This window comes from Pelodiscus sinensis, unplaced genomic scaffold (assembly GCF_049634645.1).
Source record: "Pelodiscus sinensis isolate JC-2024 unplaced genomic scaffold, ASM4963464v1 ctg69, whole genome shotgun sequence".
Classification (NCBI taxonomy): domain Eukaryota; kingdom Metazoa; phylum Chordata; order Testudines; family Trionychidae; genus Pelodiscus; species Pelodiscus sinensis.
Genome location: NW_027465915.1, coordinates 23,383 through 46,530, shown reverse-complemented (window position 1 = coordinate 46,530; position 23,148 = coordinate 23,383). Strand labels below are relative to the sequence as shown.

The following is a 23,148-nucleotide window of genomic DNA, read 5'->3' as shown; positions in this document are numbered from 1 at the left end:
TCAGGGGTGCTGGTTTCTCTGGAACACGGTGTCCTTCTCAGCAGACGCTTGGCTCGAGGAGGAAGACGCAAGGTGGTAAGGTTTCTGACTGCCTCTTATGTGTTTCTCTCTTGTTGCTCTCTCGTATTGGCCAATACGTTCTGTCTGTCTGTTTCTGTCTGTGTCTTTGTCCTTGCTCTGCTTCTGCCGTGTCCTTGTACAGCACACTTGCAGGCATTCCAGGTGAGAATCTCCAAGGGTTAAGGGCTCAGGAGCCAACGGGAATTCTGCAGGTACGCCAGTCGCGCAAGGGAGAGCGGTGATGCGTCATGGCTGACTGACTCAGTGTTCTTGTAGAGGACCCGATACATAGGCGAGACGGGGGGCAAGGGCTAAAGGATAGAATTCCCACAGCCACAGACCTTAGTGAGTGAGAGCTAACGCTGGGCTTTTTCGGCCACCCTTGCAGAGGAATCAGTGCGTGGCCGTGGGCGGAGAAGAAATCGTCCGAGATGGACTTGAGCTGCCTGGACGTGATTCTCGGAACACGTGAAGGGTCATCAGCGTTCGGCCTTCCCATGGCTCTGTGTGAGTAAGAGGTGCGTGGTTTGAAATCTTCAAGCGTCCTGGCAGTATGTTTCTTCTGAGGCAGAGAGCTTTCTGCTGGGGCACGGAGCCTGGTGGCTTAGGGATTGGTGAAGGGGCAGTAGGCGGTTCAAGAGAGCGTGGATAGAGATTCAAGGCCTCCTTTCACTCCCCGTTCCTGTAGTGGCAGCGGGAGGGGGTGGCCGACGGTGGGAGGAGAAGCGATGCCGCGTCCTTGCGGACTGAAACGCTAAGTTGTTTGTTTGTTTTTTCCCCTCTGCTGTGTTCGGTAGCGAGCGATAAGAAGCCAACCCTCCCGGTGTCCTCCCGTCTGGGGATGGAACGGAAACGAGAACAGGGAGCTCGGGAGCTTGGTCGAAGCGAGGCGAGAACCGTCCGGCTGGGAGCGGAGCAGCCATCGCTTACCGGGAGATAAGTGTCGGGTGTGGAAATCTCTTGGCTTACGGCCCACTCGGGTCTAGGAAGGGAAGTCACGTTTGCTTAGACAGCGAGTCCGAGCGGAGGTTCCCGAGGTGCTTCCTTGGTAGTGGGAGAAACAGGGCTTCCGTTTGTCAGGGGTGCTGGTTTCTCTGGAACACGGTGTCCTTCTCAGCTGACGCTTGGCTCGAGGAGGAAGACGCAAGGTGGTAAGGTTTCTGACTGCCTCTTATGTGTTTCTCTCTTGTTGCTCTCTCGTATTGGCCAATACGTTCTGTCTGTCTGTTTCTGTCTGTGTCTTTGTCCTTGCTCTGCTTCTGCCGTGTCCTTGTACAGCACACTTGCAGGCATTCCAGGTGAGAATCTCCAAGGGTTAAGGGCTCAGGAGCCAACGGGAATTCTGCAGGTACGCCAGTCGCGCAAGGGAGAGCGGTGATGCGTCATGGCTGACTGACTCAGTGTTCTTGTAGAGGGCCCGATACATAGGCGAGACGGGGGGCAAGGGCTAAAGGATAGAATTCCCACAGCCACAGACCTTAGTGAGTGAGAGCTAACGCAGGGCTTTTTCGGCCACCCTTGCAGAGGAATCAGTGCGTGGCCGTGGGCTGAGAAGATAGCGTCCGAGATGGACTTGAGCTGCCTGGACGTGATTCTCGGAACACGGGAAGGGTCCTCAGCGTTCGGCCTTCCCATGGCTCTGTGTGAGTAAGAGGTGCGTGCTTTGAAATCTTCAAGCGTCCTGGCAGTATGTTTCTTCTGAGGCAGAGAGCTTTCTGCTGGGGCACGGAGCCTGGTGGCTTAGGGATTGGTGAAGGGGCAGTAGGCGGTTCAAGAGAGCGTGGATAGAGATTCAAGGCCTCCTTTCACTCCCCGTTCCTGTAGTGGCAGCGGGACGGGGTGGCCGACGGTGGGAGGCTGCGGTGCGATGGTGGGAGGAGAAGCGATGCCGCGTCCTTGCGGACTGAAACGCTAAGTTGTTTGTTTGTTTTTTCCCCTCTGCTGTGTTCGGTAGCGAGCGATAAGAAGTCAATCCTCCCGGTGTCCTCCCGTCTGGGGATGGAACGGAAACGAGAACAGGGAGCTCGGGAGCTTGGTCGAAGCGAGGCGAGAACCGTCCGGCTGGGAGCGGAGCAGCCATCGCTTACCGGGAGATAAGTGTCGGGTGTGGAAATCTCTTGGCTTACGGCCCACTCGGGTCTAGGAAGGGAAGTCACGTTTGCTTAGACAGCGAGTCCAAGCGGAGGTTCCCGAGGTGCTTCCTTGGTAGTGGGAGAAACAGGGCTTCCGTTTGTCAGGGGTGCTGGTTTCTCTGGAACACGGTGTCCTTCTCAGCAGACGCTTGGCTCGAGGAGGAAGACGCAAGGTGGTAAGGTTTCTGACTGCCTCTTATGTGTTTCTCTCTTGTTGCTCTCTCGTATTGGCCAATACGTTCTGTCTGTCTGTTTCTGTCTGTGTCTTTGTCCTTGCTCTGCTTCTGCCGTGTCCTTGTACAGCACACTTGCAGGCATTCCAGGTGAGAATCTCCAAGGGTTAAGGGCTCAGGAGCCAACGGGAATTCTGCAGGTACGCCAGTCGCGCAAGGGAGAGCGGTGATGCGTCATGGCTGACTGACTCAGTGTTCTTGTAGAGGGCCCGATACATAGGCGAGACGGGGGGCAAGGGCTAAAGGATAGAATTCCCACAGCCACAGACCTTAGTGAGTGAGAGCTAACGCTGGGCTTTTTCGGCCACCCTTGCAGAGGAATCAGTGCGTGGCCGTGGGCTGAGAAGATAGCGTCCGAGATGGACTTGAGCTGCCTGGACGTGATTCTCGGAACACGGGAAGGGTCCTCAGCGTTCGGCCTTCCCATGGCTCTGTGTGAGTAAGAGGTGCGTGCTTTGAAATCTTCAAGCGTCCTGGCAGTATGTTTCTTCTGAGGCAGAGAGCTTTCTGCTGGGGCACGGAGCCTGGTGGCTTAGGGATTGGTGAAGGGGCAGTAGGCGGTTCAAGAGAGCGTGGATAGAGATTCAAGGCCTCCTTTCACTCCCCGTTCCTGTAGTGGCAGCGGGAGGGGGTGGCCGACGGTGGGAGGCTGCGGTGCGATGGTGGGAGGAGAAGCGATGCCGCGTCCTTGCGGACTGAAACGCTAAGTTGTTTGTTTGTTTTTTCCCCTCTGCTGTGTTCGGTAGCGAGCGATAAGAAGTCAATCCTCCCGGTGTCCTCCCGTCTGGGGATGGAACGGAAACGAGAACAGGGAGCTCGGGAGCTTGGTCGAAGCGAGGCGAGAACCGTCCGGCTGGGAGCGGAGCAGCCATCGCTTACCGGGAGATAAGTGTCGGGTGTGGAAATCTCTTGGCTTACGGCCCACTCGGGTCTAGGAAGGGAAGTCACGTTTGCTTAGACAGCGAGTCCGAGCGGAGGTTCCCGAGGTGCTTCCTTGGTAGTGGGAGAAACAGGGCTTCCGTTTGTCAGGGGTGCTGGTTTCTCTGGAACACGGTGTCCTTCTCAGCTGACGCTTGGCTCGAGGAGGAAGACGCAAGGTGGTAAGGTTTCTGACTGCCTCTTGTGTGTTTCTCTCTTGTTGCTCTCTCGTATTGGCCAATACGTTCTCTCTGTCTGTTTCTGTCTGTGTCTTTGTCCTTGCTCTGCTTCTGCCGTGTCCTTGTACAGCACACTTGCAGGCATTCCAGGTGAGCATCTTCAAGGGTTAAGAGCTCAGGAGCCAACGGGAATTCTGCAGGTACGCCAGTCGCGCAAGGGAGAGCGGTGGTGCGTCATGGCTGACTGACTCAGTGTTCTTGTAGAGGGCCCGATACATAGGCGAGACGGGGGGAAAGGGCTAAAGGATAGAATTCCCACAGCCACAGTCCTTAGTGAGTGAGAGCTCACGCTGGGCTTTTTTGGCCACCCTTGCAGAGGAATCAGTGCGTGGCCGTGGGCGGAGAAGAAATCGTCCGAGATGGACTTGAGCTGCCTGGACGTGATTCTCGGAACACGTGAAGGGTCATCAGCGTTCGGCCTTCCCATGGCTCTGTGTGAGTAAGAGGTGCGTGGTTTGAAATCTTCAAGCGTCCTGGCAGTATGTTTCTTCTGAGGCAGAGAGCTTTCTGCTGGGGCATGGAGCCTGGTGAAGGGGGGGTAGGCGGTTCAACAGAGCGTGGATAGAGATTCAAGGCCTCCGTTCTCTCCACGTTCCTGGAGTGGCAGCGGGAGGGGGTGGCTGATGGTGGGAGGAGAAGCAATGCCGCGTCCTTGCGGACTGAAAAGCTAAGTTGTTTGTTTGTTTTTTCCCCTCTGCTGTGTTCGGTAGCGAGCGATAAGAAGTCCACCCTTCCGGTGTCCTCCCGTCTGGGGATGGAACGGAAACGAGAACAGCGAGCTCGGGAGCTTGGTCGAAGCGAGGCGAGAACCGTCCGGCCGGGAGCGGAGCAGCCATCGCTGACAGGGAGATAAGTGTCGGGTATGGAAATCTCTCGGCTTATGGCCCACTCGGGTCTAGGAAGGGATGTCATGTTCGCTTAGACAGCGAGTCCGAATGGAGCATCCCTCCATTCATGTTTCCATCAGCCCCTCTTTTTCCTCCCTAGAACACTCCCCATCCCACACTCTATCCCTATCCCTACCTTTCCCCCATCTATAGGACCCTTCAGTCCTTTTTCTTCCCTTCCCAACCCACAGTCCCTCCCCCCACAATCCCATCCCACCTGCCATGTGACCCCCATCACTACCTTCCCCCCAGCCCTCCTTCCGCAGGTAAGGACTCCCTCAACCACTCTCCTCTTCCTCCTCAACAAGCCCCCATCCCATGCCATCCCACACTCCAGACCCTTCCAATCCATGCTCCCATCCATTGGGTCCCACCCCCCTTCTCTTCCTTTCTACACCCACATCTCATGGCAACGTGCACTCCTAACGCTGCCCTTCCTCCATCCATGCCTACACCCATACACGGTATGCGTGCTTTATTTTGTTTTGATAAACAACAGCAATCTCTCAACTGTAAAAGCTAGATTTTAATAAAACAAATGTAGTTTGTGTAATTTCTAACAGCAGGAGGGGAGCGGGAGAAGTTGTGCGTATGTTACTCCTCATTGAGGGGATGGGCAAACGTATGAGCTTACATTGTAGTGATTTCTCTCCCTTGTCAGATAATATTATTTTGGGTGTACTTTCCGGAGGGGAACTGCAATTGAGTGCTGGACGATTTTCTAGCTAAGCCTTACCGTAGAGAGCTGTTTGCAGACTCTGTGTTTCTACACTTGGTGCGTCCCAACCTGCGTGGGCTCCCAGAGGCCAGAGAGCCTAAGTCAGCAAAACAGGGAGAGGCTAGTGGAGCAAGTAGTCTCAGTGAAATCCCAGCACATCTGGTGGCATCCCAGAAGGAGGACCAAACCCATCAGAAGCTGGGCCTTTGAGAAAAGGTCTCTCCATGTACTGGGTAAGCTTGGAGGCCTCTCAAGGCGTACCTGCTCCCGGCAGTGCACTTAGTCCGTTACAGAAATGCTAACAGTGACAGTCGATGAATGGGATGTTAGCGTATAGTCGTGTATACGATTAACTGATAAGCCTGGGCTTATCGGTTAATCCTGACAACTACACACGCTTCCCTCCCCCTTGCTGTCTCTAATACAGAGTCAGCAAGGGCTGGGCGGAGGTGAGAGCCTGTGCACGTGGGGAGCTGGCTTTTAAGTCATTGCCCCTGAAGCACCAGATCCCGCGGAGCTACGTGCTCCGTATCCATCGGTGCACTTATGATACTGATAAGAACATAAGAATGGCTATACTGGGTCAGACCAAAAGGCCATCTAGCCCAGTAGCCTGTCTGCCAACAGTGGCCAGTGCCAGATGCCCCAGAGGGGGTGGACCGAAGACAATGATCAAGCAATTTGTCTCCTGCTATCCATCTCCAGCCTTTGACAAAGAGAGGCCAGGGGCACCATTTCTTCCTTCCCCCAGGCTAATAGCCTTTTATGGACGTAACCTCCATGAATTTATCTAGTTTTTTTTTAAAACTCTGTTATAGTCCTAGCCTTCACAGCATCCTCTGGCAAGGAATTCCACAGGTTGACTATGTGCTGTGAGAAGAACTACTTTCGCTTATTAGTTTTAAGCCTGCTACCCATCCATTTCATTTGGGGTCCTCTAGTTCTTATATTATGGGAACAAGTAAAGAACTTTTCTATATTCACCTCCTCCACACCACTCATGATTTTATAGACCTCTGTCATATCCCCCTCAGTCTCCTCTTTTCTAAGCTGAAAAGTCCTAGTCTCTTTAGCCTCTCTTCATATGCGACCTGTTCCAAACCCCTAATCATTGTAGTTGCCCTTTTCTGAACCCTTTCCAAAGCCAAAATATCTTTTTTGAGGTGAGGAGACCACATCTGTACACAGTACTGAAGATATGGCGTACCATAGTTTTATACTTCATTTTAGTTGCCCTTTTCTGAACCTTTTCTAATGCCAAAGTACAGTATCTTTTTGAGGTGAGGAGACCACATATAGTACGCCCACATCTTGAACACTTTGTACAGAAGTTTTATATAGGGGCATTAAGAAAGTCTTCATCTTATTTTCTATCCCTTTTTTAATAATTACTAGCATCCTATTTGCTTTTTTGACCGCATACTGCATTTTCAGAGAACTATCCACGATAACTCCAAGATATCTTTCCTGATTAGTTGTAGCTAAATTAGCCCTCATCATATGGTATGTATAGTTGGGGTTATTTTTTCCAATGTGCGTTACTTTATACTTATCCACATCAAATTTCATTTGCTATTTTGTTGCCCAATCACTACATTTGGTGAGATCTTTTTGAAGTTAAACAGTTACACAATTGCTTTTGTCCTTAAGTCCGAGCAGTGGGTGGTAGGGAGTGGCCTCAAAGGAAGAGGAAAGCAGAGGCTGTGGTCTTTTGTCTGGGTGTCACGTTAGTGGATTTTAAGGGGAGCAGCCAGATCACTGCTGCACCAATTGGGGGGAGGTGTTTGCCCCAAAGTCTATACAAAGGGGGCCATGCGAGATGTCAAATGAAAGTCATGTTCTACTGATTCTGTATATGCTACTCATGTACTTGTATGATATCTGTGTGTGGAGTTATGAATATGGAGTCTGTGCTGATATTGGCCTGCACTGCCTGTTGTAAAGGAGGATTGTCCGTTGAATGAGTATGCTAATTAGCACTGGTCCAGGGATAATGGCTCTCAAGGTGCCCAATACACACCTGAGGACTGTGTCTGGGAACATGCAACCCAGCCAGGGCAAAATGGCTGCTGACATAGGAAACAGAGCTAAGTCATTCGACCATGTGACGTGCTCCACTTGGAAGGTACCGGGGAGATATACAAGTGCCATGAGGCGGACTCCATCTTGTCTTCAATTCTGCTACTGATCCTAGATGCAGCCTTGCAAGGAACAGAGAGCCGAGGAGGATTGCTGACCCATCCTGACATAGGATGAACACCAGAGACCTTTAAGATAGCAGTTATAACATCTCTGCTGAGAGCCTGCATCGAGAACTCGGTGACTGGTGCATGTAATGTATTTGCCTTAACAACCTTACTCTCATGCTTTTCTTTCTTCTATTAATAAACCTTTAGATTTCAGATTCTAAAGGATTGGCCCAGCGTGATCTTGTGGGTAAGATCCAGAGTGTAAAGTGACCGGGGATTTGTGGCTGGTTCTTTGGGACCAGAAAGACCCGTTCGGGGAAGGTGAGATTGGGTTCTACAACCCCCTCACCTGTGTGCAGGCCTGGGGCTAATTGTGGTACAGGGAGAGCTGGGGTGTCTGAGGGGTTTTGCTCGTGAGGCTTCTGGCTGGCCAGATTGGCAGCTAAAGCACTCAGTGTGACCGGTTTATGGCCTATTTGGGAAAGGCTTCCAGTCTGGGGCTGTAAGGAGCCCCGAGTTTTGAGCAATTCGCCCTGAGCGGACGCCCTCAGCTGTGCCAAGACCTGGCCCGGTCTGTCACAGCCACCTCCCAGCTCACCTCAACCCTCACCCTACCTTCTCCCCATTCATCTTTCAACACATAAGGACCCCCTCACCCACCCTCCTCTTCCTCCCTAACGGCCCCCAGCCCAACACGCTCTTGATCCTTCCAGTCCACCCGTCCATCCAGTGGATCCCTCAACCCCTCTTTTCTCTTCCTTTTAACACCCCCAGCCCATGGCAATGTGCACTCCTAACCCTGCCCTTTCTCCACCCATAAGGCCAAGGGCACCATTGTTTGAGGGGGGTAGGTGCCCTTGGTCCTATGGGTGTAGAATTGGGTAGAGAAATGGGGTAGGAGGGCAGTAGCCCCCCTCCTGAGTTTGAAACCCTGGATTTCATACATGAGGTGTGCTTAAAGCTCATGTCCTAACTCCAGAGGCAGTTCTTAAATGCAACAGAGTTTGAGCTGATGCGGCTTTGCCTTTGGGGCATGGACTTTATTATGCTTAAATCACCCCGCCCCTCTCGTTCTTTATAACAAATGGACGGACATTCAAGCAGTTGAAGTATTGTTAGATCCTCATAAAAACATTGCTGGGTACTCCCCGTAAAAGATGGGGGGGGGGGTAACCCACTGTGGCACAACAAATGCAGGAGCAGGGGCCTGCAAAAGTACCCCAAAACCTGATCTCTCCAGGCTTTGGTACAAAAACTTCCCCCCAAAATCCTAAAACCCAAATTTTAGGGAATATCCACTGCCATCACCCAAGTAGTCCAAGAAAACTAGGGATGAGATCACTTGGGAAACCTCCTCCCTAAAACCTCAGGGGTACCTCAAGCTCTTTTTCCCCTCAGAGCTTGAAAAAGAAAAGAGAAAAACAAGCTGCAGTCTGTGCTAGCTGACTCCCAGCCAGTCAGACAGAGAGCTTACAGATAAAACTAGGACACCAAAATAAAAAGTTTTTCTTTTCTAATTAACCTGCTATAGGTTTATTATCAAAACAATACTACCATTGCAAGTATAGTTAAGGTAGCTAGATGGCAAGGGCCACCAATTTGTATACTCAGAGGCTGTGTCTATACTGGCCACTTATTCCGGAAAATCAGCCGCTTTTCTGGAATAACTTGCCAGCTGTCTACACTGGCCGCTTGCTTTTCCGGAAAAGCACTGACGATCTCATGTAAGATTGTCAGTGTTCTTGCGGAAAACTATGCTGCTCCCATTTGGGCAAAAGTCCTTTTGCGCAAAAGTTTTGCGCAAAAGGGCCAGTATAGACAGCTCAGCTTTGTTTTCCGCAAAAAAGCCCTGATCGCGAAAATGGCGATCAGGGCTTTTTTGCGGAAAAGCACGTCTAGATTGGCATGGATGCTTTTCCGCAAAAAACGCTTTTGCGAAAAAGCGTCCGTGCCAATCTAGACGCGCTTTTCTGAAAATGCTTTTAACGGAAAACTTTTCCGTTAAAACCATTTCTGGAAAATCATGCCAGACTAGACGTAGCCAGAGACAATTCTGTGGGTTAGAAAGCTTCAAAGAGGAAAAAAAAACACTTTTAACATCAATTTAAAATTCCTAAACCATAAAACAATTAAAAACCTGATAGATTAATTAAACTTTGCCCTACTTACATATTGTGAAAAGACTTTTCTTAGAGAGAGCGAGACAGCCTCGCAGCTCCCTGTTACCTGGAAGAACCCACTCTGCCTCAGACAGAGGAGGAAAAAGTTAAAAATTGCTTTGTTCCCAGTTTGAAATCCCTACCTGCATTGTTATTGGCTGACCAAATATCTGGCTAGGATAACCCCTTAACCACGAGGACTGACCAGCAGCCTGGTGGCTATGACGGGGAGAGTAGGAATGAGTGTTATGCTTTTGGGATCTGCATTTGGACCACTGCTATTAAACGTCTCACAAATGTTCTTGAAAAAGGAGAGACTAAAGGGATAAATAGTGACTAAATCAAAGTTGATAGGCACTTCCCCATTCCTCCTTTGAAAAGTACAAGAGCCCAGCAGGGACTCTTGTGCATTTCAAAGTAGTGGAGCTTGGGTTCAGCTGGGGACTCTGAGTCCCCCACTGATCCCAGGCTCCATGCCGTGCTGCATGCCATGAGGAGCCCCAGGTCATGCCGTGTGGAACCTGGGGCCAGCTGGGGAAATGCTACGCAGAGCTGGGGATCAGCTGGGGAGTTCTCAGCTGACCCCGGGGTCCATGGCTGCCCCTTTAAACGTGTGGAGGTGGCTTTTCAAAGGGGCAGCTGCCGCAGAGCTGATCCCCAGCTCAGCCATGCAGTGCTGCCACTTAGAAAGCTGGGGCAGGGGGGAAGGAGTACTTCAATCTCAGAGAGGCAGCAAGGAGTGGGGAATCGACTAGCTGACTAGTCAACAGACAACTATCCCATAAGCATTTGCTTATGGGGATAGACTCGTCTTTAACATCCCTAATCCAAAGCTGGTAGGAATGAGTTAAAAAGGGGTCTCACAAAACTGGACGTTTGGGCAACACAAGAGCATATGAATCCGTGTTAGCCAACACAACAGAAAAAAGAGAGGAAGTGTCATGTGAGGTGTGTTTGCATTCTTACTGGCTTGGACTCGAGCGCATGGAAGATGAGTGTGTCTCTTGGCATAATCCTGATGTCAGTGGGGAGCTACAGCCAACTGACCCGTTGGTGTTCAGTCTGTGTCTTGTAGCGGAACAGCCATGTTGTAGAAAGGGTTGGAGAGAGAGGCAGGTACTGGACGGTCTCATGCAGCTGTAGCATTTTTGGCAGTGATACTTCTTCCATGGGTTATTTGCTGTTCTTGCAGAGGCCTGCTGTAGGCAATCGGAGCCACTCTGGAGATCCAGCTAGATGAGGGGCATCTGCCTGAAGTGAGTCTGAGTCACCTGTTGTTCCTATTGACAGTGGAGCTGAGGAGCTCTCTCGTGACGGTGTAGGAGCTGGTGTATGTTTTGTGAAATTATCTTCAGCCAGTGTCTGTGCAGCGAGGTGCCTCCTTGCGAGTAGAGAGATGCTTGTGATTTCCATGGGACGGATCCTGGGGAAGGCAGAGCTCTGCCTGTGGCTGGTAATTGTCTGGGATTGTCCTTTCCTCTCCGTAAGTAGCTGCACGTGGGTCGCTGCCCTTCAAATACAGCGATGTGGAGGGAGGGACGACAAACTACAGAGCATCTGTCCGTGTAATCACTGGACATCATCACATTGTTCTCCAGTATTCTGGGTAGGTTGTGGGTATAGTGGACTGAGGGTGTGGTGAAGTGGAGATGGTCATAGTTTCTTATAAATTATGAGCATTTTAGGACCTGGATAGGCTGGAGAGGAATAAAGAAGGGGTCTCCAGTGACCAGCAGTTAGGTGATGCATATGTTTATGTCTGTGTTTTGACCACTAGTGGTGGTCGAGTTTACAAGTCTCCTCTCATTCTCTTTTCAGTTCTCAGTGGCATTGGATTCATGAAAGAATGGCTGACTTGTGGCAGAGACTAAAGCCTTGAGCCCATCACTAGGGCTGGAAGCCAGCTAGCGCAATGCAGACTAAGAGCAAATAGAAATCTGCAGTTTTCCTTCAGTACTTAGTTAGGCAGTTATACCTTGAATCTTTTAAAATTATTTTGAACAATGTCTACACTGCACACTTATGTCAGAATAAGCTAACTACTTTGAAATAGAACATCCAAACTACAGGGAAGCCTTGAAATTAGTCTGAGTCAGGCTCCCCTAATGTTGACGTACTACATTGATTTAGAGTCTCAGGAAGCACTGGGAAGTAATTACTTTGAATGACTCTGGGGAGTAGTTATTTCTAAATAAGAACAGCTGAGCATATATACTGAAGACATTTCAAAATAACAATTTCTACATGAGGGTTATTCCTCATCACAAACAGGAGTCATTAGCCTGTTATTTCATAACTCCTAACTGCCTAGCGTAAAAATGCTGCAACAGAGCAACAGTGACACTCGATGGCCACTTTTGGCAATGTATGCACAATTCTGTAATGGAGCAACTCTGACACTCGGGGTGTGTCTAGACTACAGGGATTGTTCGAAAAATCTGTACCTGCGTCTAGACAGCCGCCGCGTTCTGTCGACAGTAAATCAACAGAATGCGGCGGTTTTGTTGACAGCGGTAAATCTCATTTTACGTTTTACGAGGAATAACACTATTTTTGACAGAGATCTGTCAAAAAAAGGGAAGTGTGGATGCGGGGAAGATTTTTTGTCGAAAATAAAGGCCTCCGGGTAGAAGCCCTGGTGGACACTCCTGCCAGACCTTTCATCTCTATTGTTCCTGCCCAGACAACTTTGGGCACCGGGGAGGGAACATCAGGTGAGTGCTGTGAGGGTCCATCACACACAGGGCAGGGGAGGCGGGAGCAAAGTGGATGGTGCAGTACTGTGACATGTCATGCTGATCACATCCTGGGGGGAGGGGGACACACACATGGCTGACCTCAGGGAGGGATGTCTTACCCCTGCACCCGCATGGCTGCGAGGAACCACCTGCTCCTACAGACACTGATGCCAGGTACAGGCAGGGGTTTGGGACCCTGGGAATTGCCACACAGCTTCAGGCTTCTTAGCAACCTGCGGGAACCCCAACTGTGGCCTGGCACTTGTCTGTGCTGCTTGGCCATGGGGAGGGGGGCAGGATGGTGGCCTGCACACTGTCTGGGCTTCAGGGAGGCTGTGGCTGCTGCTCAGGGCATACCACTCCTTGCTGAGACCACATGAACATCTGCTGATCCTAGAGGACAGGCACTGACTGCTGAGGAGGGCATGCTGTCTCTCAGGGAAAGTGTGAGCATGCATGACTGATGACTTTTCCCTCTTGTCCTCCACATCCAGCCCAGCTGTCCAGGAGGGTGGGGGGGCCACACCTCTCCCACCTCCCAGACGGCTGCAGGGAACCCATCGGCACTGGCGCACGTATTTGGACCTGGTGCGCCAGCACATCTCGGCCCTGCAAGGGATGCAGGAGACATGTAATCAGAGGATGCAGGCAGAGACAGAGCGGCGCAGTCGCTTGCTGGACGAGTTTGTGCAGCAGCTGTGGGAAAAAATCAAATAACTCCAATTGTGTCTAAGGAGGGACTGTGCAGGAAATCAAAACTCTCTAACAGAAAACTGCTGTAAGGGTTAAAAGTTTTCCAGGCCTCTCTCCCTGTAACAGAGAGAAATCATCTTAACTCTAATCAAGACCCTTACAATGCCTATCTCAACTTCATGGAGACTCCTAGTCTGTCACAAATTGTCATGTAAACTCTTATCTTTGTCACAGTTTGCCTTGTAGACTCCTCACTCAGGTTCTCATGTGCCTTTGTACTGTAAAACTTACTTCTAGCACAGCTGGTGTGAACAGAAATGTCTTAGAGTACTTCTGCTGAGACTTTGATATGTTAAAGAAAACAATCAACAACTAAACTGTCTGAACACACTGTATAAAGGATCCCGGAAACTCTCTCTCAGGGCTGCTGCTGCTCTCACTCTGGTAGCTGTCAGCCTGCATGCATAATAAAATTTTCCTTTTGGATTTCTCTCCTGCCTCACTGCTTTGACCTCCAGCCTCGGACCCTTCTGGGGACTCTGTACCCCAGGGGAGCGAGATTTCCTCAACACAGCGCACTGCTATTTGCACTGCTATCCGGGAGGCCATAGCCTTCCCCGGTCCTGTGTCTGTTCCTGCTCCTCCTGCTCAGCCTGCCCTCCCCCCCTCCCACCAGCTCCCCCACCCCTCCCCTCACCCTCCGACGCTCCTTCACCCGCTGCCATCCCAGACTCAGGTACAGCCGCACCTCCTGCCCAGCCCCAGCCCGCACGCGCAGCCATCTCCAAGCAGGCCTCCGCAGCGAGGGTGGCAGGGACTCGTCATCCAGGTGGCACCCTCAGCCCTGAGCCTCCCCCCTCCCTTCCAGCTTGACATCCCCCTTCCTACCTGTGAGAGTCAGTAAGGGAAGCACTTTACTTTGTTAACAAACAATTTATTTTTGGGACTGGTTTGTGGCCTGTTTGGGAAGGTCACCAGTCTGGGGACTGTAAGGAGCCCCTAGTTTGAGCAATTCACCCAGAGCGGACGCCGTCAGCTGTAACCAGACCCAGCCCGGTCTGTCACAGCCTGTCTCTGTTCTCAGTGTGAATGTGGGGCTGGGAGGGGCTTTGGATGGGCGGGGGGAAGGCACTGGAGGCATGGGGCAATCCCACATTTGGAAGGCCCTGGGGAAACTCATTGGGCTCCTTGGGAGAATCACTCCCTCAGGGCTTCCTGAATGCGCAATCCCAGCTGGAGGGCTTGCCAGATGGCAGCTGTCCGGGGCTGCTCAAAGTGCCTCCCCTCCACAGCAGCTCGTGTCCCCCACACTGGGAGGAAGGCCGCCTCTTTTCTCTCCACTAGGTTGTGCAGCACACAGCATGCAGCAACCACATCGGGGATGTTGTGTTCCCCCATGTCCAGCTGAGCGAGAAGGCATATAAACCTGCCCTTCAGACGGCCAAAGGCGCACTCTACCTCCAAGCAAGCCCGATTCAGGCGAGAGTTAAAGAGGTCCCTGCTCGCATCCAGGTGTCCAGTGAGTGGCTTCATGAGCCAGGTTATAAGGGGGTTTGCCGTGTCAGTCACAATGCGTGTAGGTATCTGAACATCCCTGACTGCATAGTTTCACTCCAGAAAGAATGACCCAGCCTGCAGGCTGCGGTACAGGTATGAGTTCCGGAAGATGCGGGCATCGCGTGCCTGGCCTGACCACCCGACGCAAATGTCTGTGAATTCTCCCCAACACAGTGAAAAGCAGAAAAAAACCCTGAACCTGAAAATAAACTGCTGTGGTGTCCGAGGAAGCAGGGCAACCAGAGCAAGCACTGCAGCAGCTTTGCTTTCCCTCCAGGAGGTAGGCAAGCCAAAAGCAGAAGCAGAGCAACGGTTGTCCGGGGGATCCCTTTAAGCACATGTCTCTGCAAAGGGCATGCAGCAACACCTGGAAATAAAGGCTGCCCCCATGCCCTGCCAGAAGCACTTCTGGGTGCCTTTTTTTTTTTGAAAGAGCATCTGGCAGTCTGGACGCTCTTTTTCAAAAAAGCTGATAGCATGATGCGGAGCAAAAAAATTAATCTAGAAGCTTTTTCAACAGAGGCTTTTTCGAAAAATACTTTAGAAAAGGCCTCTGTTGAAAACGGCGTGTAGTTTAGACGCACCATCGGCGGCCATTTGCTGATAGACAGGCACAAATCTCTAAGGGTGTGTCTCCACTACAAAGTTAATTCGAACAAACAGCCATTAGTTGGAATTAACTTTAATAGCGGCTATACATACAAACCGCTAGTTTGAATTTAAATCGAACTAGCGGAACGCTTAATTTGAACTAGGCGTTACTCCTCGTAGAGTGAGGTTTACCTAGTTCGAATTAAGGGCTGTGTAGCTACTTAATTCGAACTAGTTGGAGGCTAGCCCTTCCCAGGTTGCCCTGGTGGCCACTCTGGGCCAAACCAGGGAAACTTTTCTGCCCCCCTCCCGGCCCTGGAGCCCTTAAAGGGCCACGGTCTGGCTACAGTGCTTGTGCCAGTTGCAATCCTGCCAGCACCCAGCCAGCAGACCCTGCACCTGGCACGGCATGAGCCAGCCACTGGCTGCCACCCAGCCCTCTGCCTCTTCCCAGGACCAGGCTGATGGCTCCCAGGAGCCTGCCTGGGGCTGCAAGAGGCGGGCGCCCGCCTGATCTAGTGTGGAGATCGTGGACCTCATCAAGGTTCGGGGGAGGCCTCCAACATCCACGATCTCCACACTCGGCACAGGAATATGGCCATCTAGGGCAGGATAGCTGCCAGCCTGGCCACCAAAGGTCACATGTGAGCCCATGAGCAGGTTTTCATGAAAATCAAGTTGGTCCAGTGAGATTCCCGGCCCTGAGCTTAGAACATAAAAACGGCCATACTGGGTCAGACCAAAGGTCCATCTAGCTAAGTAGCTTGTCTGCCGACAGAGGACAGCACCAGGTACCCGGAGGGGATGGACCTAAGACAATGACCAAACGATTTGTCTCGTGCCATCCATCTCCAGCCTTCCACAAACAGAGGCCAGGGACACCGTTCCTACTCCATGGACCCAACCTCCCTGAATTTATCTAACTTCTCCTTAAACTCTGTTATAGTTCTAGCCTTCACAGCCTCCTGTGGCAAGGAGTTCCACAGGTTGACTATGTGCTGTGAGAAGAACTACTTTCGCTTATTAGTTTTAAGCCTGCTGTGCATTCATTTCATTTGGTGTCCTCTAGTCCTTCTATTATGAGAACTAATGAAGAACTTTTCTTTATTCACCCTCTCCATACCACTCATGATTTTATAGACGTCTATCATATCCCCCTCAGTCTCCTCTTTTCTAAGCTGAAAAGTCCCAGTCTCTTTAGCCTTTCTTCATATGGGACCTGTTCCAAACCCCTAATCATTGTAGTTGCCCTTTTCTGAACCCTTTCCAAAGCCAAAATGTCTTTTTTGAGGTGAGGAGACCACATCTGTACACAGTATTGAAGATATGGTGTACCATAGTTTTATACTTCCCCTCCTCCTTCTTCCCCTGGCTTCCCCCTTCCAGCTCCCTCCTCCCAGGTTTCCACCTCCCCTCTCCCCCACCACCTTTTCCCAGTCTCCCCAGAGGTTAATCCCCACCCCTCAGTTTTCAAAAATATAAACTCTCTTTATTTAACAACACACGTGTCATTTATTTTTTAAATCAGGAAGGGGGCAAGGGAAGGGTAAGTGGAAGGAGGTTAGGGAGGAATGGGGCATGAGCCCCCGATGGGGAGGACTGGGGTGGCTCTGCGGGCTCCTCGGGGTGGAAGCTCTCCTGCAGGGTCTCCTGGATCCTGACAGCCTCCCAATTGATCCCCTTGGATGGCAGCCTGCGGCAAGTGCAGCCGGGCTGATGGCCAAGTGCTTTGATGTGCCTCCAAGACAGGACTGCTTTGCTGTCCCTCATCGAGGTAGACAAGCAAGTGGGGAACCCTGAGAACTGTCTGTCCGGGGTGGGGGTCGGGTTCCTTTAAGCAGAACCCTTGGCTAGCAGCTCCACACTCTAAGTCCTAACCTGATGCCCTGCAGGCACTGGTTCTGGCCAGCCTTAACTTCGGTTCAGGGTCCACTCAATGTGGATACTCTATTTCGAATTAGCAAAATGCTAATTCGAATTAGTTTTTAGGTCTAGATGCAGTAATTTGAATTAGCTTAGTTCGAATTAACTAATTTGAATTAAGTTAGTTCCAATTAGTGCTGCAGTGTAGACATACCCTAAGGGTGTGTCTACACTGTACCATTTTTCTGGAATAAGGGACATTATTCTGGCAGAACAACAGTAGCATCCACACAGCAATTGCGTTATTTCAAAAGAAAATTGAAACAATGGAGGGCTTATTCCTCACGGAATGAGGTTTACCAGTGTCGGCAAAACGCCTCTTCTGAAAAAGCTTTTGCAGCAGCGGGTGAGCGAGTGAACGCTCCACTGCTGCTATGTCAAAATAGCACCTCATTCTAAAGTTAGTCCTTTCCAGTGCATCCTGGGGCGCTAAATCGAGATAGAGCGTCCACACTACCGGGACGCCTCAAAATTAGTCTGAGATAAGCTCCCCTAATGTAGATGTGCTATTTCCAAAATCAGCTTTTACAGAAGATATCTTCCAGAATAGCTTTCTCCGAACGAAACTTGCGGTGAAGACAAGCCTGCAGTGTAAACATACCCTAAGGGTATATTTCAAAAAGCACTTAGCGATTTCAAACTAAAGCTCCACACTGATTGGATGCAGAATTGCATTTAAGGCCACTCAGAACCACTTCAGGCAGGGCTTCGGGTCAGCAATTACTTCTGGGAGCTGCTGCTTGAGGCTATCTGAGACCCTTTCACCTGGCAGGGCAGGCTCGTGGGCCCATCCCACCCACCCTGGGAGCGGCCAAACAGCCAACATAGACCCCCCCAGGGATGGAGCTGGCTCCCACATTAGGAAGGCAGGAGAAGGGACCCACTGAAGGCAGGGAGACAGAGTGGGATCTCCAGTGAACTCAGGGATAGGGCAGGGATTTGTCTGGGAAGCACAGAATGGTGGGCTTGATCCCACCCCCCTCTGCCCACACCATTAGTGGCTGGGCAGACAACACCATCTGCCTCAGGGATGGGCCTAGGTCCTGTGTTAGAGAAGCGGGATAAGGGACCCTCTGAAGGTAGCAAAGGATACCCCCCCCCCCCTGTACAACCATTTCTCGGGTGCTTCTCCTTTCCCTGGAGGGACAGCAAAGCCTTAGCTCTGACTGCTCCGGTTGCCTTTGTGGACACCTCAGCTTGCCAGTCGTGGAGCTAGAGCTGCCTCTGGGCACTTGACGGCCCTTAGCTATCGTGCTGCAGTTTCTACAGGCTGCCGTCCTGGCCATGCAGGAACGCAACCACCAGCTGATTGTCCGGGAGCGCAGCTCTTCCAGCTGCACCACACTGTGCACCGCCGCTTCTTGCACTGGAGACTAGTTCTGACTGGTGGGACCGGCTTGACATGGAGCTCTGGGATGACCAACAGCGGCTCCAGAATTTCTGCACGAGGAAGGAGACCTTCCTGGAGCTGTGTTCCTGGCTCTCCCCTGCCCTCACACGACGGGACCCACATTCCCCTCTGGAGAAGCGGGTCACCATTGCCGTGTGGAAGGTCACCACGCCGGACAGCTACCGAAGTGTTGGGAATCAGTTTGGTGTGGAAAAGTCGACCGTCAGGGCCCACGTCATGCAGGCGTGGCGCTCTCCAGCTAAGGTCCCGGAAGGGGTGTGTGAAGTGCTGGAATGGGGAATCCTAGGGAAAGGGTGGTTGGGGGTGATGGAAAAGCCCCTTTCCCAGGCAATTTTTCAGTCCCACCCTCACACAGCCCTGCCAGGGATAGGCTATGTAGGGGGTGGCTCCTGATATGTGTGGGCAGGGAAGAGGTGGGCTGGGGGACCTGCACAGGGCTCAGGCACCCCAGTGATTCTCTGTTTGTTGGTCTCCTGCTATAGGTGGTGCGGTGTGATGGGGAGCCCCCAACCCTGCACCCCCATCCACAGCCAGATGTGTCTCTTGGCCAGCCAGTAGAGTTAAAGAGTTTATTTCTTTTCAGCGACACAGCATAGCATAAGAGAGATGTTAACACAGGAGCAAGGACAGACAGCTTTATTCCTCTCGAGGGGAAGGGGCTTCACTCCCTTTCTTGGTCTAAAACATCCTCGCTCCACCTAGCCCAGCCGAGACTAACTCAACTCCCAGGCCCTACCCCCCCAGCCTGATGGCCGACCCCGCCTCTCTTCTTTTGTCTCACCCTCTGGGAACAGCCTTGTTATCTGCTCAGGCTGAGACTTAGGTGTCTGGGGCCAATACACATGAGGAGTGACTCATTGGGAATCACACATAACAACACAGCCAGGAGGGAACACTGGGTTACAAAGTAGACAGCACCTGCAGTATGTCACATGCGGGCCATCGACACCATCCACCTCAGCAACACGGAACCGTGTGGTAGTGATATTATTGACTGCACCCACATCCCTGCCCAAGCGCCGACTACCAGGCATCTATGTATATAAACCACGAGGTTACTTCTCCATGGTCCCACAGGCCCTCTCAACCACCATGGGCAGTTTACTGACATTTTCTTAGGCTGGTTGAGGAAGACACGTGATGCTTACATCTTCTGCGACTCCAGAGTCTTCCAGAAGCTGGATGCAGGCAGTTTATTCCCTGACCTCATCATCAGGGTGGGGGATGTGTACATGCAACTGTGCATTGTGGGGGATGTGACCTACACTCTGTTGCCCTGGCTCACGAAGCTTTACACCGGACACCTTGACCCTAGCAAGGAATGCTTCAATTCCCGGCTTGGCCGGGCCCACCCTGTAGTGGAGGGTGCCTTTGGGTGTCTCAAGGTGAGGTAAATATATGGAGCTATACCTATTTATAGCTCCATATATTTATTTATATTAATCTCATAGACCTGGAATGGACCTTGATAGGTCACTGAATCCAGTCCCCTGCCCTCGTGGCAGGACCAAGTACCATCCCTGACAGATTTGCCCCAAATCCCTAAATGGCGTCCTCAAGGATTGAATTCACAATCCTGGGTTTAGCAGATCAATGCTCAAACCAGTGAGCTATTCCTCCCCCCATAGGTTGAGATGTCTTGTCACCCGGCTGGATGTTGGGGAATGGAACATTCCCCTAAGTTGTGGCCAGTGTTCTGCACTCCACAATATTTGTGATCCGAAGGGGGAGGTGTTCCTCCTGGGCAGAGGGTGGGGGGGGGGGGGGGAGCAAAGGCAGGCCAGGTCAGCAGGCCCTTTGAACAGCTGCGCACAGCTGCCATCCAGGAGGCTCATCAGGTGGGGGTGTACATCCGGGAGGCCCTGAGGGAAAGTTTCTCACAAGGACCCCAGTGACACGCTCCCCAGGACCTCCCCACTAGGGGCCTGTGCCTTGCCCCTCTTTGCCTTTCCTCTCAATCCTCCCCCTGCTCCCCTGCAGAGACAATAAAACTGACATTGACCCCAAATAAAAAACACACCCAGTTTATTGTTTCCAAAAAACAAAGTAACTGGAGAGGGGCTGGGGAAAGAATCTGGGAGAGGAAAGTGGGTGGAGGGAGAACCTTTGAGGGTGAAGGAGAGTTCTGCAGAGTACTTGAAATAAGATACACAATTAAAATACACAATTTGTATAGCTCAATCTCAATGCTATTTCAAAATGGCTTATTTCATCATTTGGCGCCGTCTACGTGATGCCAAATTTCAAAATAAGGTGCTCTAAGAAAACGTCCCTTTCGCCTCATAGAATGATATTTACAGGGACTTTGGAATAATGAATAAAAAAACCCAAGTTTGCTGTGAAGATGAGGGATTGATATTTTGGGATTCTTGGGTATATGGAAATAGCCAAACATTACAGCTACACTGCACTGCTATGTTCACACTGGGGAATTAAGGTATTTTGGGTATTTTCAAATAAAGTATTTGAAAATATTTTTCAAAATAGTGTGTTCCCACAACAGGGAAGCATCAAAATTTGTGAGAGGTAGGCGCCCTTAGTAAGGACATGCTACTTTGACTCAAAGTATGTCTACACTACACACTTATTTTGGCAAGTTATATTCTGAAATAGATGTTTTAGAATATGCTATTTTGAAATAGCATTTCCCCATTACAGAGAAGCCTTGTAATTACGCTGAGGCAGGATGTGCTACCTTGATTTAGAGCCCCAGGAAACACTAGAGCATAATTACTTTAATGGCCCTAGGAAGGAGCTATTTGTAAATAGCGACAGTGGAGCATACACTATATTGCTATTTAGAAATAGCAATTTCAACAATGGCATTATTCTGGAACAATAAACTGTCCTGTCACAAAAAATAAGAAGCCTGTTATTCTGAAATACGTTCAAAATAACGGGCTTCCCCTCTGGATGCTCACGTTACCACTTTTCTAAAGTGATGTCTTATAGACGTGCTGTTAGTTACTCCCCAGTGCTTCCTGGGACTCCATTTTGAGTGACTGTGGGGAGTACTTACTCTGTTATACAGCACAAGCCTTACATTGAAATAACAATCTTTTTTATTGGGAAATAAGATCATCTGAGCATATACACTGAATCCATGTCAATTTAAAACAGGAAATATTATTAGGGTAGAAATGCCCCATTCCGAAATACCTGCCCTTAGCAGAGCAACAGTGACACTCGGTGGTCATTGCCGGTAATGCACGTGTAATTCTGTAGCGCCTCCACAGTGCCACTCGGTGGTCATTGCAGGTAATGCACGTATAATTCTGTAGCGCCTCCACAGTGCCACTCGGTGGTCATTGCCGGTAATGCACATGTAATTCCGTAGCGCCTCCACAGTGCCACTCGGTGGTCATTGCCGGTAATGCACGTGTAATTCCGTAGCGCCTCCACAGTGACACTCGGTGGTCATTGCAGGTAATGCACGTATAATTCTGCACCGCCTCCACAGTGACACTCGGTGGCCATTTGCGGTATTGCGGGCACAATTCTCTAAGGCTGTGTCTAGACTGTGTACATTGGCACAAGAGGGCTTTTTCCCAAGCGGGAACATCACTGTTCTTGCGCAAGAACATGGACAATCGTCAGTGTTCTTGTGCAAATTCTCGCAGCCAGTTTAGACAGCTGCCAAGATTTTGTGCAAAAGCAGCCACTTTTGTGCAAAATCTTGCCAGTCTAGATGGACCTTTAGGCTACGTCTAGACTGGCATGATTGAACAGAAATGCTTTTAATGGAAAAATTTTCCGTTAAAGGCACTTTCAGAACAGAACATCTAGATTGGCAAGAATGCTTTTATGCAAAAAGTGCTTTTGTGGAAAAGCATCTGTCCCAATCTAGATGCGCTTTTCTGCAAAGAAGCCCCAATTGCCATTTTTGTGTTCGGTGCTCTTTTGCGGAAAACAAATCTGAGCTGTCTTCACTGGCGCTTTTGCTCAAAAGGGAGCAGAATAGTATTTCTGCAAGAAGCACTGATTTCTTACAGTAGGAAGTCAGTGCTTTTGTGGAAATTCAAGCGGCCAGTATAGACAGCTGGCAAGTTTTTCTGGAAAAGCGGCTGATTTTTCCAGAAAAACTGGCCAGTCTAGACACAGCTCTGGGGAATAGTTATTTCAAAATAACAGGCCAATTCACGCTCACTCAATTTGTCCTGTGTCTGTTGCTAGTTGTTCTCCATGTTCACTCAGTTTCCTCAGACTGGGCCTCGGGTTTGGGCAAGAGTAAGGGGTCTGGCTCTGGGTGAGATTTTTGAGGTGTGTGGGTTGGGGCAGGGTTTTGTGGTGTGGGAAGGGGTGAGGGGTTTTGTGGTTACATCCACTGTCTCGGGCCCATGGGACATTTGAAATGGAATGGCTTCTAGGTAATTGCTACCTTTGTCCTTTACCAGTGGTGCTGGGGTGGGTGGGTGTGGGTGTGTGTAGGGCTGGGTTGCCTTTAGAACTGAGCACTGTCCTAGCAGCTGCTGCTCCATACTTGGCCACCCATGTTCTAATTTGTGTCAGGATTGAGGTCTGAGACCTTTGTGTATGAAAATTAAGTATTGGGGGAGGCAGTGGGGTCTAGAGGAGATGGGGGGAGGGAGCCTGAAAGGACGCGTTGGCCAGTGCTGAACCTCACATCATCAGAGTACAAGTTCTCACAGGTTGCCATTTGCCCATCATATTGGCTCTGGGGGGCATGGTGGGTTTCTTGT

General features: G+C 50.7%; 1 long non-coding RNA gene across 7 annotated transcripts; it reads left to right on the top strand.

Annotated features, from left to right (window-relative positions):
- Positions 1 to 3,330: 3,330 nt before the first annotated feature.
- Positions 3,331 to 13,457, top strand: LOC142824872 (uncharacterized). Of its 7 annotated transcripts, none has more exons than XR_012899418.1 (7): positions 3,331 to 4,017; positions 4,293 to 4,442; positions 5,131 to 5,420; positions 7,382 to 7,519; positions 10,728 to 10,988; positions 11,354 to 12,249; positions 12,768 to 13,457. It is a non-coding gene; the product is annotated as an uncharacterized LOC142824872 (long non-coding RNA). The 7 variants fall into 7 exon arrangements; XR_012899420.1 differs by having other exon boundaries at positions 3,331 to 4,028; positions 7,382 to 7,506; XR_012899419.1 differs by having other exon boundaries at positions 3,331 to 4,028; positions 7,382 to 7,513.
- The last annotated feature ends 9,691 nt before the right edge of the window (positions 13,458 to 23,148 follow it).